General features: G+C 31.8%; 1 protein-coding gene across 2 annotated transcripts in view; it reads right to left on the reverse strand.

The window, feature by feature from the left end:
* The window catches only part of Cals (calsyntenin 1), a 132,124-nt gene that overhangs the window by 85,166 nt on the left and 25,267 nt on the right, over nt 1-21,691 (reverse strand). The window lies entirely within an intron of this gene.

Consider the following 21,691-nt stretch of genomic DNA (forward strand, 5'->3'; position numbering starts at 1 on the left):
ACTATTATCATACAGTGTTTGAATTACTTAATGCATAATACTTTAATATACAGTTATTTAGGAGACTAATATTAAGCAAACTGTTTCAAGTAATTAATGTTATGTGTTTACTCTTTAAAATAACAATGCTATCTATTTGATTAAAAACAAATTTAGAAGTCTACTTTATTCAATAAAATAAGTAAATTATACATACAGCAATTAAAATTTTTTAGTTACAGTTAGGGGTTAATGGATTTAAGTCAACAATTTTCAATCTCCATGATCAAGCCATGACAAAATCAATGCGTTAAGATTTTTTTCAACAGTTTGGCATACAAAGACAGTTATGGAGATGATATTAACATACATGCCTTGTAAATGTGCGAATGTGTTCAAATCCATGATTATTCAGTCGTTTTAAAATGAAAATATGCATAATTCTTCAAACTGAAAACCAATAAATTCTGTGAAAGATAACTTTGTTTTGGTAATAACATGACTGTAGAATTGAACGATTGTTTATGACGGGTTTGTGTGCATTTGTAAATTTTAGTACTATAGAGGTCCAAGTAAATTTGTCAATATAGATGAATCACTGTTAACAAAAATAAATATAATGTTGGGAAATTATAGATTCTGCAGAATAAGCAGGAAAATAAAAACTTGTTTTCTATTTGGGGTCCCAGATCATAGCCGTAACTTAATACAAACTGTTTGGGTAGCTTTTGGTTCACAACATAAACCATAATCAATATTGACGACATTCTATTTACAATCAAACTGAAAATTTTTGTTCCAACATCAGGTAAACACAAAAACCATTGAAAGATTATGGAGGTCTGCCAAACCTCAACATAAACAAAACAATCACAATAAAACTTTGTTGAACAGCTACTTATGTAAATTTTTGTGGCGCTACAATACTTCTTCCTACATTGTAAAATAAGATAAGAAAAATTGTAAATAAGATTGCAAAATAAGTTTATTTGCTAATATCAATATATTAGCAAATAAACTTATTTTGTAAATATTAATTTTTTGCTCCATTAATTTTACTAGTTATATAGAAGGTATAATAAAACTAATATCAATAATATTTGCTATAATTTTTTTACAACTGAAATCACACTGCTTTTAATTCCATGCATTACACTAATAACATTTAGAATAGAATCATCAAATGGAGATACAGGAAAACTGGAGAAAATAAGATCCAACAATGACAGTAAAACTGGTAACGATATAGTAAAACAGTAAGAACAAAGTTTGTATCATCTACACATAATATAACTGTATACTAGAATGTAGAAAATTAATATTTTAAATAGTTTATCGTACATCCCTTAGATACTGGAATTAAAAATATACATATAACTTAATCTTGCTGAAAATCTGAAAATAAGGTAAATTATACAGTACAAAGTTCAGGTTGTAGTGGGAAGGTTGAAAATCTTTCACTTGCCTCAAGAAAGCCTTTGCACAACTCACAGATGGGGTTGCACTTTGTTATGTGTCCCACCCACATTTTTTTTCAACACCCTTCATGAGCTTTGGATTGACCTCTAACTCTTCCTTACCATTTTACAATCAATTTTAATCATTATTACAGTCCGACACTGTATGATTATAATTTTCTTTTTTTATAATTATTATTAGATGCTGCTTAGGTGGACTTTTTAAAATAAAGTGTTAGAGAATATTGACTTCCATTAAAAAAAAAAAATTAATCATGACTTTTTTTTAGGTGTGATCAACAATGAGTTACATAACACATCATAGACTGCGGCTTTACCAGTATGAACAAAAGATGAACAGTAACAAAGTATGTGTATCCACTGTTTTGCTTTGGCTGTTGATGTATTTCAACAGACTATCAAAAGTCATACTTAAGGGATGAGAATTAGAATAATTCATTACGCTAAGGGAATTCATTTCATATATAAATATGACAATTTATTCAATGTGATTTTTATAATTCACAAGGAAATATCACAATATATCATTTTTAAGCAATAGCATAGTACTAAATTTCAATTAAAATGGCTTGCCAAAGAGACCTTGAAAACATCATACCATAAAAGGTTTCACAGTAACTCATACTACTTTGTTACATTTTTAGTAGTCACAACAAAAATATATTGCTTATATATTTAAATTTTAATTGCATGCATTCTGAAAAGATAAGTTCTTCATAAATATAATTTATTTTACAATCCAAGTTTGCACAACAAACAAGATAAGAAAATAAAAGCATGATTACAAACTTATGATATACAAACCAGGCTTAATAATAACTTAAAACTTATGCAGATAATACATTATACACAATCATACTTTCTACTAAACAATAAAATCACCTTAATAACATAATAGCAAATAAAGATTTAAGTAATATGTAAAAGAATGTATATAATACCATGTATCAGCTAATGGCAATCTCAATACAGCAAATTTGTTTATTGTTCATTATAAAACAAAATTACTAGGATGCAACAAAGAATCACTTAAATGAGAATTCAGTGGCCTGACGAATACTACTACTACATCTGCCAGTTAGTTAGCCAATAAAAGCAACTAAGATTGTTAACCCCACTGCTTGGCAGAACATGTATGGGTACATCAGTCATTTTCCTTTCCTTACGGTGGTGCAACGTACACCTATACGATCCATGCACTGAGTTATAATAACTGCACTCATATGCACTCTGTGGGTTTGTATTCAGATATTTCTTCACAGCTGCCAGAAGCATACACACCTACACTACCATCTATGATTTAACTCATAACCTTCACTTATTGAAAGATTATTCGTTATAAATATCTAATCCTAATCCTTGGTGCTCATGCCATCTTTTGACATCTATATATTACTTTATTAGGAATGCATAGTTGCTTGTATTGAGGGTTTTCTCTAGTTTTATATCTTTGAAGGTTCTAACTTTCATTTTTCATTTTGATAAAGTAAAATTTGATAGTATTGTTGCCATAAGGGGATTTACTCAGTTCAAAGTAGAGTGTAATGCAGTGACCCTGAATAATGGCCAGGTCTTCGCGTTCTTTGGCGAGTGACGAGATTATTGAGGCTTTAGATGATAGTGGAAATAGTGTTAACAATATATTTAGTGACAATAGTGAAACTGATTATGCTCAAGAAGAGTTTGTATCATATGATGTCAAGAGTGATAATGGGGAAAAAGGAAATGCACTTGTCACAGTGACAGCTGAAGACGCTGATCTTCAGTGAGATAAGTGCGCAGTATATAGGACAAAAAATCCCTTTCACAGGAGAGTATGGCCCTCAAAAACATTTTGAAAGTATATTAGATGCATTTTTGTTATTTTTTATGATTAGGTAACTACTTGCTGTATATTATTTATTAACTATTACTAACTAACTTACAGTACAACTTTATTAGGAAAGCAGAGTTGCTTGTATTGAGGGCATCTCAATATCATTGGTGAGTAACTTAGAAAATTTCATTACTTTATTGTGAATAACTTTTGAGACATTAATCTTTTTGTAACACGGTATGAAAATCTGTTCATACTGTAAATTTAAATACCGCTTGAAACATAGAAACTGGGGCATTTAAATACAAGCCTAAGTGGTTAATACCGTGCATTACTGTTACTAGAAAGATTCCTTTGAAAATTACGACCTTTCTTGAGAAGCTCTTTAATTTCAGAAGGATTTTTTTTAATAATCAGGCTGTTTTCCTCAATATTCAAATTCGATTTCAACACAGCAAATATAAAATATCTATACCAAGAAATCTTAAGCATTTTTAAAAGTATCATTCAAATTATAATTGTCTCTTGAGCTACACGAGACTAAATTATAGGAAAAAATATAAATATTCAATCAAAAACCTTTTTATCTGTAAAATCAATTTGAAAAAATTATCTTTTCTGAACTACCACCACAAAAACTTTATTACTTAACCTATAATTTTATAAATATTACTAGATAATGACACATACAAAAATAAACTGAATCAGTGTAATAAATGTAAAAATAAGACCATATGTAAAAGTTTCAACAATTATTTGATTTTCAAATGTTATCTTTTTTTGTTTATTTAATGATTTATAAATTTTTCATCACAATTTGTTTACCTTGCCTTTGTAATAGTAGAAAGTATGTTACTTGATGGACAACCCACAATTCTCCATATATGACTGACTTATTTAATATTCACTTAATATTGAATAAAAAAAGAAGAAATTATGATAAATATAATAAATTATGGTTGATCATAATTTAATCAGCTTATAATACTTATAAATGATGAAACGCCTATATTTGAAATAATTTTAACATATACCTATGTCTGGATTTAAAGTAACAATAAGCAAATTAAATGGCAATACTTTGAAGGAAGCAAGTAAACATTATAACTATATAACATCTATACAAAATACTCTTCCATCTTACATACCATTCATCTTCCAGTTATTTACAATTTTTACAATAAAAAATAAAAATTTTTTAAGATACTGATATTTTTTTAATTACCAGTTAACTGCTTCTTATCATGTATATCAAGCTGGTTATAAAAGGATGTCTATAATTCTATATATTACTCTTATACAAGTAAATAATTTTCATCAACATAAAATGAATAAATAAAATTTGTTAACTCCAGCCAATTAAAAATTATGATATAATCAAGTTATATTTATTGATTACAATTAAAAGGAAAGAAAATCAGTCTAATATTATGTATTTTAACTTTTTATATACAATAAAAATTAAAAAAATTACTGTGCACTATTAAGAGATTCAATAATGAAAACTGAAACTAACAACGAATAAACTGAATCCCTTATTGAACAAATTATGTATTTTACAAAATATAAATAACACAATAAAATACTCTGAAATCTTTCAATGTATTTAATGTTTGATTCTGAAGATATAATTTAATATACTAACACAAACTCCTGAACAGTAACATAAAAAACTGAAAGATATAATTTAGTTTTATCTGTTTACTTAAAAGCTTACATAGTAACTCCAAGAATAAAACAAAACTGTTTAACAATAACAGTAGTAGGTTTCCAAAAAAACTGTTGTAAAATATTTCAACCATCAGAGCTGGTATCAAGAACTGGTACCAAGTTACCATTATACAAGGTGTGACTATTAAATAGAATAATGCTGTAAAATATTTTATTTTAAATTTATACATATTTAGTTAATGTCCCCTTCAATATACACCACTCCTCTATCCCTACAACGCTCCATGCAAATTTCCCATTTTCGAAACAGTACTGGGTGTCTTCTTTTGTGAGCTCTTTCATGACGTGTGCCGCCTTTTCTTTCACAGCTTCAACGATCTAAAATCTAGTTCCTTTTAAGACAGATTTGACCTTGGGGAACACATAAGTCACATGGTGCGAAGTGAGGCAAATAAGGTGGATGTATACTTTGCAAGAAACGTCTTGACAGACAATACTGAACCAGTGTGTTGTCCTGAAGAAGAACCCATAACTTGTTCTTCTATAATTCGGGTCGTTTTTTTTTCTTAATTTTTCATGGAGCTGAGCAAGAACTTCATGTTGATTAATAGTTTGACCTTCAGAAACCCAGTGTATAAAAAAAACAATCATCGCTTTGAATTTTGATTTGCTCATTCAAGCTTTTTTAGCTCTCAGAGGAGTTGGGGGGGCCTTCCAATGCATGGATTGATGCTTAGTTTCTGGATCATAAGTGAAAAACCAAGATTCATCACATATTATCACTCTTTCCCAGCAGTTTGGGTCATTTTCAATGGCAATCAAAATGTCAGAAAACATTTTCACGGGCTTCTTTTTGTTCGATTGTGAGAATTTTAGGCACCATTTTCGCACTGTTTGCATATTAAAATTGTTATGTAAAATTTTCCTTATGCATTGTTTTTTCAGCAATGGCATGAATAGTTAACCGATGGTCAGATCGAATCAGATTACAAATTTTTTCAATATTTTTATCTGTTTTTGACATGGAAGGGTGACCTGGGCGGACAACATCTTCAACGTCTTCTTGGCCATCTTGGAAATGCTTAAACCACTAAAAACCTGCACATGTGATAAACATTCAATATTATATACTTTTTTTAATAAAAGAAAGTTTCAATAGCGGTTTTTCCAAGTTTCAAATGAAATTTCACGACAATTCTTTGTTCTACTGAAACATTTTTTCGGCAAAACAAAAAAAAAACAGATGTTATCCAAACTACAACCATGGCCAGACTAATATGTCATACAGATACTGGAGTGGCAACAATCGAAAGAGAAGGCTTCACATTACACAGCTGTCGGCCGTATGAAAATTTGACGCATGCACAGTTCTTCTGTAGCAGCATTAGTCTTGATATTTAATAGCCACACCTTGAATATCTCCAATGAAAAATCTCCTGTTTGGACAAAATAAATTTTTTTACTCTGAACAGGAAGGGTTGACACAATATGGAATAAACTACATTGACTAATCTGTTTTATACACTCTGTATGTAAAATTAAGATATTTTAAAAACATTACAAGTACAAATAAGGAAGGTAAAAATATAAATACATTAAAGGCTGTCCATGAATTATATTTGGCTGTTAGTTTTTTTTAATTCTAATCCCAATTCATTCCTGACAACTCACAAAAATTAAAATTAATCAAATAGTTTATTAAGAGATTGCTAATTTTTTTACTTTGTTAACTTTAAATACGATTTGTAAACTTTAATCAAGGTAACCATTTTCTATGCATTGATATATACAATTATAATAATATAATAAATGTATTTAAATACTAAAATTAGTAAATTTTCATTTTATCATTTTGTAATTAAAATTTTCATATAGATACAATTACAGTAAATCAAATAATTGCAAGTGTATTTTAACTTATTATAAAACATTATCACTATTAAATTTCTCATTTTTATATCCCACCAGTTGGTGAGAGAATCTTGGCACTCTATCCAGTTCTTGCATAATTTTCTCAAAAAGTATGGAATGACAGTTAGTAATTGTCTCCAGAACTCCCACATCTTCTGATACATTGAGAAAATAGGTCTTACCATTTAGTATTCCCCAATAACAACCAAATATTTACTTTGGGAATTTAATTAATTTTTAATGAATACATTTTCTGTTGCTTTAACACTAACATCGCCCGAGAACAAGCCCAAACATAACTCATGGCTTTTCCTTGAAAATCATTCAGCCTAAGTTTTTAATTTTGTCGATCTCACTGAGAATACCAACAGAAAATCCAGTTTCTCAGGTTAATTGTGTAGATACAACTTGAACAATAACAGAGTTAATATTGTGTGAGATTAAAGTCCCTTTTCTTTACTATTCATTAACAAGCAAATTTATACACAGATTTTCCAAGCTGCCAAAATAACTTTCTCAAATTTTTTCAATGCTTATATCACTAAGTGATGACCTACTAAATTGCTAGTCCTAATGACTAATACTGTTACAATTGGAGGGTTTTCACCCGAAGGTATTATTCACTTTACACTATCCACAGATTCAAATCTTTCTATTCACTACATGCACTAACTTTCCTCTGAATACCATACAATAACCTTACCATACAACCTTACCATACAATAACACCATAATGGATGTTGAGATGGTAATGTTGATGTTACATGCACAATCTTTCTCTGTACAAGTGTGTTGTTCTACCCAAACCTTCATCAGGTACTATGAATCTTAAATTGTCTCCTAATTTGGTGCTGCTTGTTTCAAGTCTATAATTTTCTTTTTAATAAAGTTTGATAAAAATTCTCATTTATAAAAATTAAACAAATAATTTTACCAGTAACTGTTTTTTCAATATTAAAAATTATACTTGGATTAGAAAAAGTTACAAAATGGTCATAATAATTTCTAAACATTGGCCGTTCAGATGAAATACGAGTTACCCTTAATTACATAACAAAACTTTATAATATCAAAGTCTTCATATGCTGTCATTTCTTTTAATTTAGCACCAATTATTGAAAAAGTTAATTATACAACCTGTTTTTTCTTAAATTCAATCATAAAATCTATTAAATTATCTGTTCTAAATTAATGATATGATCTCTTGTTATATCTTTGTCAGTAATTGTGTCATCAAGAAGGGAGGGAGATAATTTCAATATTTCTTTTTTGGCACTAAATATCTCTTTAACTGAATTACTTGGAAATTGGAAGTAAACATTTAATACATTTTACATTAAGAGAAGTATAACCTTTGGAAACCTCATTCATTACTAATCCATATAACTGCAAAATGGCAGCCAGCTCAATGATTCTTCAACTCATTTTTTTTTTTAATTTTACCTAACAATTTTTAAACAAGTATTTAACTCACTGAATTGACAAAACGTTTTTTGAAAAGAAAAGAAAATAAATTTTGTATCTGTATGATTAAAAAAAGATGTACATACACATCATAAATCCCAGTCAAGATTTTAGAACCAAGTTGAAGTTTAAAAAGCAAGAATTGTCTTATATGTCTGAAGTCAATAACCTATTTTTATACAAATTTATTAAAATGCAGATTGTAATACTGCCAAGTATTTTATGAATAAATGAAAATAATTTGTTAATTAGTTTATTTCTAAACTCATGGAGAATGCTGGCCTCCGTGGTGTGAGTGGTAGTGTCTTGGCCTTTCATTTGGAGGTCCTGGGTTCAAATCCTGGTCAGGTATGACCACACATGGTATTACGCTACAAATCATTCATCTCATCCTCTGAAGCTGGTTAAATAAAATGTTCGCTGAAATTTTTATTTAGTTGGTCAGTTTTAATGCAACACATTTTTACATGGTTCTTTAACTCAGGGTAACACACATTTTCCTGATTGCAAAGCACATATTAAACAAAGAAATTTTAAAAATACTTATATATTTTATTTCACTATCAATCTTCTTTATTAATGCGATACTTCACAGTGGTATTTTATTTTTTGCCAAAATATATATACTTGAAATATAATGAGGCATGGTTTTATATATTATATACTGCTTATAAAATTTACAAATAAAAAAATAAATTAAGTACTATTTAATGGAAACATAAAATTAAATAACAGCAACTGTTGGCAAAGTCAGGCACAAATGGTGTCTAACACCTACTCTCATAAAATATATTATGAAAGTGTGCAGTAGTGGATTAATCAGTACAACTGTCACAATAATTTAAACTTAACTTATACATAGTTGATTTTTCTTCAAACTAATAAAATATCTTTAAAATTAAGTTTGACTTATATACACACACCAACTAAATCGATGTACTTTTATTTTTAAATAGAATTTGAGCTTCTACTTAATACTAATTCGATCATTATGTAATATAAGTAATATTACATGTTATATAATAAAATTAAGTAATCATACAATTAATGGAACTAAAATCACTTATCTTTACATTTCTAACATAATAAAAACTAAATTTTCCAATACTGTGTACAACCTCAAAATAATTATTTTTTAATAATGTGCAACATTCAAATTATTGGCAAAGTAACTTTTTAAACAGCACAAGAAGGGGAAAAACTAAAATATGACTCAAAGAAAGTCATGAGCATTTATTTTCCTTTTATTTTTATGTTAATAATACATCTAACCATTAAGTATGAGAACTGCTTTAAAGTTGAAGTCAATGTGTAGAAACTTCCTGCTCTAAACAAACTGCCCTTGAATCTTTATTGCAACCTAACAAACTTAGCGCTGATTATTATTTTACACAGGTAACCAGTTTAACTACAGGAAACAACATCTTTGTTTTAATAAAAGAAAAGGTGTAAAATAAATACGTCTGAATAATACCTTGAAGCTACTCTAAAAATTATTAAACACAAATAAAAACATATATCAAAACCGGTTTATAATTGCCAGTTATCAAATACTCGGTTGGAACAGTGTTAATTTTCTGCTTAATATTATCTTCATTATATTTTAACCAAATACCTTATAACTAACTACAACCAAATGTACCATACTATGCATGGTCAGCTTAATAAGAAACCTGCCCATCTACAAAAACTATCATTTTACGGCGCAGCCAAAACACTGTTTGTTATTTGCTACAACTGATAAATTTACAGAATAAAGTATAAAAACCTTTTCAATTTAATAAAACTCTTAATACTTGGTTATTTTATCTGTGAACAACTACCAGAGTTAGGTAAATTGTTTAAATTATTAAGTACATGATAAAATGAAGCTTACATGAAATAATAAAATTTTTTTTATTTTGCTCTTATAATAAAAAATAGAATTTTTAATTAAAAAACATTACCATTTTAAAAATGTAAGTCCGCTTGTTTTTTAATCAGTTTATGTAAACAATAACAATAATATTATATAAAAAGCAATATAAAGATAGTTATTGTTAACCAACAGTTAAATTAAAGAAATAAAAAAAACAAAGCCCTTGAGTGATACCCTAAGCTGAAAGAAAAAATGTTAGAACTTTTTATTATTAATTTACTCTATAGTATTTTCTAATAAAATAATAAAAACAAGAAACTATCAGTTATGAGGTAAATTAAGGAAAAATTGGTGATACTCCTAATTAAGGCCTTGCAGCAATATTTTCAAATGTTCATATTCCTCTTTTGGCGTTATATAATTCAGGTAGATCACTTAAATGTTTAATTTCAATAACAGCTCCTTTTCTGGTTCTTTAAAGTAGATCATTCCATACTGTACCAGTGTATCTTAGTTTATAATTGTACTATTTTCACATTTTATAATTTTTACATCAGTTGCAGTTGGATCTTATACTACTTCCCCAGGACAAGTAGGATTGTAATAAGTGGAAAAGTTTTTTGGAAAATAAGCGAGTTAAGTACTCAACTTCACACAATGGTATTTTTTTCTTGCATTTCTAATAATTAAAATATAATCAGCCGGTAGAATTTACTTATCTTTTTCTCACAAGAAAAAGATAAGTGTATGAAGTCCACCTCCATTTGGGTATATCCTTTTCATTAAATACTTATGTAAAATGGTGACACAATGAATTGCAGAAATATGTAATAATGCACTAATATGATAAATGCACTCTTTCGGTTCTGTTCTGTACAACCATCACTAAAGATCTGTTTGTCCACTCCACTTACACAAAGAAAAACTTTACTTTTCTAAAAAGTAAACAACAAGGCAGGAAATAAATGTGACAAAAGATCACCTTTGGCTTCATTCCATAGGTAAAAATAACCTTCTTTTGTTTGTACATTATATACCATGAAATTATGCATTCTTTAACTTTGTTCTGTAATACATTTATAAGTATTACTTTTCAGATTTAGAAGAATTGACTGTAACCCTATAGAAAAAGTTACTGCATTATCAGCAATTTTATAGTTATTTTTTTAGTTTTTGCTTCTTTTATTATCCAGCAGAGCTGATATTTCTCCTCTATTAAATTTTTAGTTAGGAGATACATATATCACAATCATCTCTTTTTAGTCTAAATAACAACAAATTCATGTCAACAAATTCAGAATAAAATTATCAGAAACAGCAATATTTTTGACTTTACAATAATTATTTTTATAAATTTTGAATTAGAGAAACTTAGAGCTTTTTACTTGAAGCCCTACACAATAGTGGTATTTCAGGACGAAAGTTGAAAAACATTTCTACAGAAAATGTCTGATTTTATATTTTGCTCTTTTTGACAAACTCTTTCTATTTATTATTTGTTCTGCTTCTTCTTTACTAACCAATTTATCAGCCAAATTATCACTTTTAATCCAGTTAATAACATTTCTAAGCTTTAAACCTAAAGTTCCAACAAACTTTTTTTTACACATCCTTACTTCCTCAATTCAATTTTTAAGTTAGAGGTGCATTGAGTAATTTCTTCTTAAAATTTTGTTTATTCCTAACGTTCTTTCAACTCTTCATCAATTCCTCAATGTATATTTTCTTCTCATCCAAGACATCTTAGACAAAAATTTCTTAAAAATATGTTTTCTAGTATTATTAATTAATGTTTTAAATTTAAATGAGGTGTTTTATTTTACTAACTTACAATTACAAGGTTCAGAAATAAATTTTGAAGGCTTCTGAATTTCACAGTTCCACTCCACTGCTCAAATTTTCTTTTTTCCTTCCATATGCTCAACCTTGTTCTCATAAGGTTTTGTTTCTCTGATCCCACCTAGTGTCAGAACCTAACTTTACTTTTTCTATATCTTTCTACTTTCTAGAGTTTCTAGATCTTTTTCTGACATTAACTTCTTCTAACTTGGAACTAATTTGGTTTATACTTTCTGCTGAAATTGTTGAAGATATAAAAAATAATTACCCCTCAACTATCCTACCCTAAAAATGGAGATAGGTACTTTTCTGTTCATTTTATTGTTAAATGGATGTAAGCAATTTTATACATAATGGAGAGTTACACTATTTTTATATGGATTCTGTGTGGTACGGATTTTGGCAAATTTTTTTAGTAAATATTAATACAAAATAATTTTTTTAGGAGTTAGGCAACTATACCATAGAAAAGTCATAAAAATAGTTTATCGGATAGCATTAATAATCCATTTTAAGAAAAAAGTGGAGTTAGGAAATTTTCTTATTAAGCTGATGATATCTTTCTTTTATACTACTTTAAAATTTAAAGATTTTACATTTATATAATTTTATAGTTTTAATCAATAAACAAATCATCACTACAATCAACCACAATACTCTTAGGTATCCTACACCCATGATAATTACACATATTAGAAATGCATGTTTATTTCCTGAAAATTTTGATTGTATGAAAATATTATTAAATCCATAAATAACTAACAAATGAGTTTCACAGCTCAATATCTTTTAGAAAAAAAAAACTAGCATTCACATTTAATTAAAAAACTACCGCAATTACTTCTGTGGAAAAACTGCACTAACATGAAGATGTAGGAGATGATGTGCAAAAAAGAATTTGTGAATTCTTAATTAATATTTGTATTTCCATCTTATAATTTTTCACTATTATATCTTCAGTTAAAAAATAAAATAAAATAAAAATTCATTTTTTGTTTCATTTCTGATTGTCTTTGTGAAACTAGTATGCATGTAAAGGTGTTCAGTCTGATTGCAAACTGCAAACTTACATTTTTGAAGTAATGCAAAAAACGTATATGAAACATCATCTTAAATTTATCAACAAGCTGATATAAATGAGTTGTAAATAAATAATCAGGTTATTGCAGTTACTGATTATCATTGGAAATACTTTAAAATAAAATAACAGAAAGTATGAAGAATAAAATCCATGTTCAAAAAGTGTTTTACTGTTGTTAACTCCAATATAGAAGATATCAGAAAAATTTGGCATTGGTCATGAACAGCCCATGAAAAGCCTAACAATGTCCATAATGAAGAGTTATTGAAAATGTATGAATTAATCTTATTTTTTTAAACATGAATATAAAATACATTGAGGCATAAATGAGTCCAGTAGGAGGTGAAATGGCCTGATGAAAAATCACGCAGAACAAAAAAAAAACTCGAAACCGAGATAAAAGTAGGTGTATTAGAATCTATTTTTTATGCTGAATCTCAAAATAAAATCAATTTTTTCATCACCCTCAGATTTTTAGTTCACCCTCTAAAACTTTCTTTTCGAAGTGGGCGATAACACCCCCTTGTGGGTGCTGGAGACCTTCAGGGGGGGGGCAGTAGAAGGCCCACAGAAAATTGGGGACATTCAGGTGGTCTATACAGACGATGGCTGATTAAAAAAAAGCAAAAACTACGTTTTCCTGATATGTCAAACTAAAATGTAAGTTTCAACTTCGAAATAGGATATGCCACATTTAAAAACGATAATTGCAATTGCTGTCTTTAAGAGCACATCTTAAGAATTTTTATCATTTTTAAGATTTTTTTTTCATTTTTAAGAGCACATCTTTAAAACAGCAATTGCAATTATTATTTTTAACATATGGTAAGTTTAGAAATTTTGGGAGTGCTAGAAATTTTTGATTCTCAATGTGGGCAGAGGGCGAAAAAGTTTGAGAATCAATGCTTTAAAATATTGAGACTTCTTAAATAACACAATACAAAAATAATAATAATTATAATTAAAATTCCTACTTTTATTTTGCAGATATTTATGTTTATCTTAATTTCTTTTTTCCTTTTGTGTTCAGTGAAATGTTCTCTTTTTATCATCCAGCAGCAGTCACTCATCATAGACCAATCCCATGTGCCTTGATAATGTTGTTCCACCTGCAATATTTCTTGATATTGCTGATGTCACCCAAGTTTAAAGGGAAAAGTCCATATGAGAAAGTAAAAAATCTGATGAAGACACCACACGACTTCCTTGTACGCCTATTAAATTACATACACACATTTTTAATAGTACATAAAATTTTATTTCACCAATAACTTCTGATTTTTATTCTTTTTTATTATTATTATTGAATTATTATTTATTGTACTTTTTTTTTAGAATCACAGGTTAATAATCATCAATAATTCAATATACTTAAATTAAAAAAAAAAGAGTTAAAAAAAGAAAATGAAGTCAAATTCGAACCGATGTTCCTTCCTACTTACTTTACTTGTACTAGGAAGTAAAAATGAATTTTCAATGACATTCTGCAGCCTAAATTTTAAGAGTTCATTTATAAGCTGATTATGGTTTTCAGCTTTTCTGTTTCTAAGAAAAGCACTAACGATATCTTTGAATGACTTCCATGCTGCTAGTTCTTTACGATACAGTTTGCTGTCAAATATATTTTCACGAATTAGTTTTTTTTTATGTGGCCCAATGAATATTACCTCTTTTAATTTCGCTTCATTTAATTGTGAAAAAACCTCAGATAAATATTTACAGCCTTCTCTATATTTAGCTAATTCTTTTATGAAATTGTTCATCAGGCCTAGTTATGTGTAGAGGTGGTAAAATAATACAATCTTGCTTCAACAAGGGGAATATTGACATTTTCCTTTCCTGGGATAAACTGATTTCTTTTTGGCAAGTCTTTCACTGCGTATTGTTTATCTGTAGCCCGACTATCCCACAAACACAAGAAACGCATATATTTTGTAAAGCCACTCTGGAGACTGTGAAGAAGCCTTATCGCTTTCAGGTCAGCAGTGATTCACCATGAGTGTTCGTCATACTTGAAGCTTTTAAAATGTTTGATATACTTTCATACGTTTCTTTTATTCCTACAGCATGTGCTACTGGTATAGAAGAAAAATTATTCAAGTTATGGAAGAACAGTGCCTTTAAGCTTCTTTTTGATGAGTCTATAAATAAATGCAGATCATAAATAACATAGTCAATATCCAGTTCAGACATTAACCCCTTAACATCATGACAGGAACAAATTAAACCATCTCTTTCAAGTATTTCAGCAAATCTTCATTTCAATTTCTATATACTGAAATTTTAGTATCCTTGTTTAATAAATTCCATTCTTCAAGACATGAACCCAGAAGTTCTTTTTGACAAATACAAGTCATGAATTTGGTCACTCAGTTCTGCTTGTGTGATGAGGTGAGGTTCACTATTTGATTCTTCTGAAATGTAATTAATATCTATTGAAGTTGAGGATTCATCAGTTGAGCGTTCTGGGAAATCAGAAATTTCTTTCCAAGAAGTTGGAGCAATCGGAATCGGTAAATCAACACCATGAAGAAGGTGAAAAAGGATTAAATCAACACCAGCTCTGAGTGAGTGAGTGAACATTTGGGTATGCAATAATGCTTTTATTGTTTGAATTGAAGCCAGTAACATTTGTTAAGCAAAAATAGCAGTCACCATAATGGTTAGTAGGCTTTCGCCAAATCATAGGTACACCAAAAGGCAATTTTTCTTTTTTTCCTTTTAACCACTCGGTTAGTTTAATGTAACACTTGATGCATGCTATATATGGAGTGCAGGATTTATCTTTGTTTCCCAAAGGACAGTCAAAATAATGTTTGTAAGCAGTTTTCAGCAGATTCGATACTGGTTTTTATTAATTTTACTTAGTGAATTCTCTGCAAACATAACAAAAAATATTTGGAGAATTTTTACAAGCCCGATGTTTATTCATTGTAAAATTCAAAATGTTTTAATGAATGAAAGTAAACTGAAATATTTAATTAATTACAAAAATAATTAGGTTTTAATTTATAAATACTTACATTACTTAAAATACTTCATAAAATTGTTTCACCATGGAGTGCAATAAAATACAGCGCGAAACCAACAACTTCAACAAATCTTGATGCTCAATAAAATAATACCAAAAGCTGTTCCGTCATAAAAATCTTTCACTAAATTTATGGCATGACTTATGAAACAATCTTTATAATATGTGTATAATAAAACCATTACCACAACTAAAGAACACAAGTCATACCAAGAAGTCAAGTCATACCAAGAACAATTAAATAAACACCGGAAGTTACCAGAGTAGAAGAATGAACCAAAGAAGAAACAGGTCAAATTTGGTCAAAAGTTTACTAAAAGAATTTGAAGAAAATTTGAAGAGAAGAAAATTTCACCACGTTAAGTTACTGACTCACCGACATGAAATTACATCATTCAACTGTTATGTATCAAATGTAGGTCTACAGCACACAGCATGTATCACAATATAAATCAGATGTGAATAAGCAAACATAAAGGCGTACCAAATAATTTGTATTGTTTGTTCTGTGAATGATGGAACAAATAAATTTAAAGGGTTGTAACGTATGAATGTTGTTTCCCATCATGTTAACGCATGATGGGTTGTTTTTCAGACTACATATTCAGATTCAGTACATAAAATACTATATAAAATACCTACTCCCTTTTCAGTTCCAAATTTTATATTGACCATTGTCATTAACATCCAAATTATGCTCAAGTTTGAAAAACATTCCTCCGTAAGCCGGCCCACAAACCCATCAATCCAGTCAGGAGGGGGAACCGCCACAGCACCCCACATGACCTCAAGGTCAACCGCCAAGGGGTGAACGTGCTCAAGAGACAACCAGGAGTCACACGGACAACTGGACCAATCCGCATGGGGAGAGAAAACCGGAGGGGAGGCAACCCCCACCGCACCCGGAGAAGACAAAAGGGGAGAACCCGGATACAGGGGAGCTCAACGGTGAGGGAGGACGCAAAGGGGGAAGAACACCACTCCTACGCAGAAGGGCAACCTTATCCCTATCCTGCTTAGGGGACTTGCCAGGAAGACCGGGCAAATGTCAGAAGTATACAAACGACCAACCGCAGCCCCACGAAAAAAATCGAGCAACACAGACATCTCATCGTCACTCCAGACCCCACGATCAGCACGCCTACCAGAAGACAAAACAGAACGTCGCTCAGCCAACCGAACGGAAGGTTGGCAACGACGTACATGCTGCGTGAGGCCCCAAGAACTCCCAAAAGCCCGCAAACAATGAGCACACTGGTGAAGCAGCTCAACCGAAGAGGGCCCAGGGCACTTGCTACGATGGCAAGATGCGGCATGGGGGACGAGAAAAGCCCTTACCACACCGCCGACAAGAAAACTCGATCACAACATCCGAATGAAACAAACTATGATGACGAAAAAGATCACCCGGCCTGGCAAACCACCCCGTACAAAGGGAACACGCCCCAGCAACCCAAGGAACGAAGTAAGAAACCGGACGAGCAGGAGAAATAGAAGAATTACCGGCCATAATCAGTACGTTTAACCCTCAACCCTCAACCATAACCAGTCGGACACTCCCGACTGGTAACCGCATGGAGCAATGACCTCCCAAACCGCAGACAGGCAGGACACGGGAAAGAATCGGTCCGAACAGCACACAGGCCTTCAAATCGTGGGACCCACCACAATGACCGCAAACCTCAGGCTCGCGACAATACTTCGAGATATGCCCCTAACCCTGGGAACGAAAACAGCGGGTAACGTCGCCATAGTCCCTAACCCTAAAACAACTCCAATCGATGAAAACGCGGTCACGAAGCCGCAACCAGTTACGCACAATAGGGGAACACTCCCCCAACCAATGAGTCTCACCAGCACGGGAAGCGACCACCTTCAACAACTTAAAACCCGACGCAAACTCTTGGCGAGAAGGCCGACCGGACTCATTCTGGGAAAAGATGCAGTCCAGAACATCACTCTGAGAAAGATCCGAAGGAACATCATAGATCATCACCTTGGGTTTCAAAGGGCGAGGACGCGACAAAACCAAACCCTCGTCCCGCAAGGCCGCACAACCAATAATCTTGTCAACACCTGCACTATCGGCGGTAAACCAAGACATCGCCCCGAGGAAGCTGACGCAAACTACGTACCCCAATGGAACCTTCACGCGGCTTGACAACCTTCTTCAAGGAGCCAACAGTCGCGCGAGAGGCAGCCTGAGGATCGTCCGACGAAGGCTGGGCCGGCCGAACAAAAACGACGTTACCAGAAACGGTCGAAGGACGCAACACAGTAGAGGACGGAACGTTCAAAGGGGGCGGACTCGAGGGACGACAAACGGCCGAAGCGAAATCGGCAGGACGAGAGAGAACGCGAGAAACAGCCCCGTCAACAACAGCGGAAAGTCGGTCTTACTCCATCAAACGACCCTCCAAAAAAGCTTTACCAGAAGCACATTCGAGGATGGCATCACCAAAATCACGCAGGAGACCCTCAAAATCCTGCACAGAACCACCACGGTCGCGTGCCCCCCGACGCCGAACCCAGTCACCCATAGCCGCATGACAGCTACGCAACAGGGACAGACCACGATCCAACGACCCAGGAGAGCACTGCTCCGGAACAACAGCGGGGACAGCAGAAGAACTAGCAGAAGGAGGAGGAACCAAAGGAGGAAAATCTGCCACACCAGGACGCGAGCGTAAGTTAGACCGTAAAGCAGGCGGGGAACGCCGACGGACGCCCCGAGCCGGACGATCAGAACCAGAGACAACAGACTCAGACAAAGAAGAGGGCCCCGCAGAAGACGCAGAAACAGGGGGAACATGAACACCGGCAGTCGTAACAACACGGTCCACCTCCTCAGCATCAGAATCAGAACCTGAGCCCCCACCACGCAAGCGGAGGGGATCAGAAGCACAAAATGACGAGGTAGAAGTCGCAGAAGCAAAAGAATCGGCAACTGACGCAGCAGGCAAAGGGGCGGAACCGGAAAGAAAACGCCGCAGAAGACTACAACGCCCCTCAAATTCACCCAGAAGCCGCTTACAGTCACCCAAAAAACCACCAGCCACAGGGTCAGGGGAACCACCAGAACAGGAGGCCATAACAGAAAACAAAAATTAAGAAAAGCAAAGGTAAACACAACACAACAGCCAAACACCAGCCACGAAGACAGAAAAACAAAACAAAGGCAACAGCCTACCAAAACGTAAACAAACAACCAAAATGTAAACAGAGTAACCAAGGAAAACAATCCTTAGCAACCAAGGAAAACAGAAAATATAATAATTTCCAACAAAATAAAAAAAATAAACAAAACAAAACAGAAACACCCCCAAAGAAACAAAGGGAAAGAAAAACAAACAAACCAAGAGAGTAGTAAAAAAAGGGGCGCTAACTCCAAAAGGTTAGGCCAAAGCCAAACACACAAAACAAAAAATAAATCAAACAAAAACACTAAAAGATGACATAACAAACAACAACAAAAAACAACACAAAAGGAACACCAAAAACACAAAACCCGGCACAAACGAACCCGCGAAAAACACAAAATCAGCAATTAAACACGCACTAACAAAAGTACAACCTAGCGCGACCACCATTAAGAGAGTCATGGCGGTATAGGTATTAGCTTGTCTAATACCTACTCTAATTTTTTTACAATTACAATAAATGACAATTTTTTTTTTACATTAAATTGCAGTACTTTTATTATATCAGTAATATTGTACTTTTTTTTTTTTTTGTCTTCAGTCACTTGACTGGTCTGATGCAGCTCTCCAAGATTCCCTATCTAGTGCTAGTCGTTTCATTTCAGTATACCCTCTACATCCGACATCCCTAACAATTTGTTTTATACATTATAACTTAATTTATTCGTAAATTATTAACCACATAGGTTTACACGGCTGTAAGAAAAACCAAATAATAAAAGTACACATTCAAGCAGATACAAACTTAATTTTTAGAAAAAAAATCTAAACTAAACAAAGGGTTATAATTGATTTTCAAACTGCTGTAATCACAGCACTAAACACACATCAGCAATTACATATATTTCTGTACACAATGTAATACTTCAGTCCTAGTTATACATCAAGAGTTAAATTTTATACATCAGTGACAAAAACTTAAACATTAATGAAATTAGCTTTCCATAATTAAAACAAAATTTTGATAGATTAATTTCTGTACTAAGTTATTAGTGTGCAAATTGTTTAATAAAATTATGAAAACAAATATATTAACTCACATGCACATTTAATTCAGCGTAAAGAAAAGGTATTTTTGTGTTTGCAGACAAAAAGGGGCAAAGCATCATCATAAAATTATTTCACATATATATTTGAATTATTCTACAATATAAATAATTTCTTGAGATTTACACATTTTCTCAGAATGGTTATATGAATAAATCAAATTTTGAAAGACATATATATTTAATATTAGATTTATGTAATTTGAAACTAAAATATTTACATGATTCAGAAAAACTGAATAATTTCAACTATATTTTATGGTTAACAATTCAATTAGTTATAGTCAACAGCCTTTGCAACTCGTTTGTCATCGTGCAATCACTGAAGAAATAGTGTTGATTTTTAGTAGCAGTCATATAAGTATCCCGTCCAATGTTCTGACTCTTGATAGGGCAACATAAGTCAATGCCAATATCAATGATTGCTTTATCTAATGTGGTATTGGGTCTATAAATACTAACAGTATATCCAAGCACGATATGAAATCGTTTTCATGCACAAGAAATGCCTTGCCTTTTAAATGAAGTAACTGGTAAGATGGGAACTGAAAGCTCTGTTCAACACCCATTTGTCTCATAATCTGTGTTAGAAAAAATACTTTTTTTTGAACTGCACATATAATAAACTTGCCTGGATAGTATTAGCATTTTTCCCAATGTTATATAAAGTCAGATCACACAGTTGTTATGATCTCTGGAGGAAGTTGTAGCCAATTACAAACTAAATATACACAAAGTACATGAAATTGAAGTTTGCAGGTTGTGGTTTGCCATGTCTTAGTCTCTGATCTAATTTAAAGAATAAATTCAACCCCAGAATACTTGCTTCATCTATAATAACAAATTGTATGTCTTTAAAATTCTCTTCAAAATTAATTTTCAGTTCTCTGTTGAGTTGTGATAGAACATTCCTTAAGCAGGTATTCTAAGAACTGAATTAAATGTTTGTCCATTTATGTTATTCGCTGCAACTCCAGTAGGAACCATCAGAAGAGGGCATTGCAATAGAAGTGATTAATTATCCAATAAACCATTTTGTTAATAAGGAGATTTTTGCCTCTCAATTTCACATTATTAGGGCAAGACTTATTCAATTCCCCTGAACCACAAGGGAATAATGTTGGATAAGCCATTGTGACTTATCTTTTGCAAATCTTCTATCTTTTGTAAATTGCTGATACCGCCAGCAGTCTTTGGCCATGGAATCACCTTATTAACATCATTGTGAATATGATCAATGTCTTGTAGTTTGATATCATTTGCCATGACACTTTCAATAACAATTTCAGGTTCATTTTGCTGATCTAATTCTGAAAC

Source organism: Lycorma delicatula, chromosome 1 (assembly GCF_047948215.1).
Source record: "Lycorma delicatula isolate Av1 chromosome 1, ASM4794821v1, whole genome shotgun sequence".
NCBI lineage: Eukaryota > Metazoa > Arthropoda > Insecta > Hemiptera > Fulgoridae > Lycorma > Lycorma delicatula.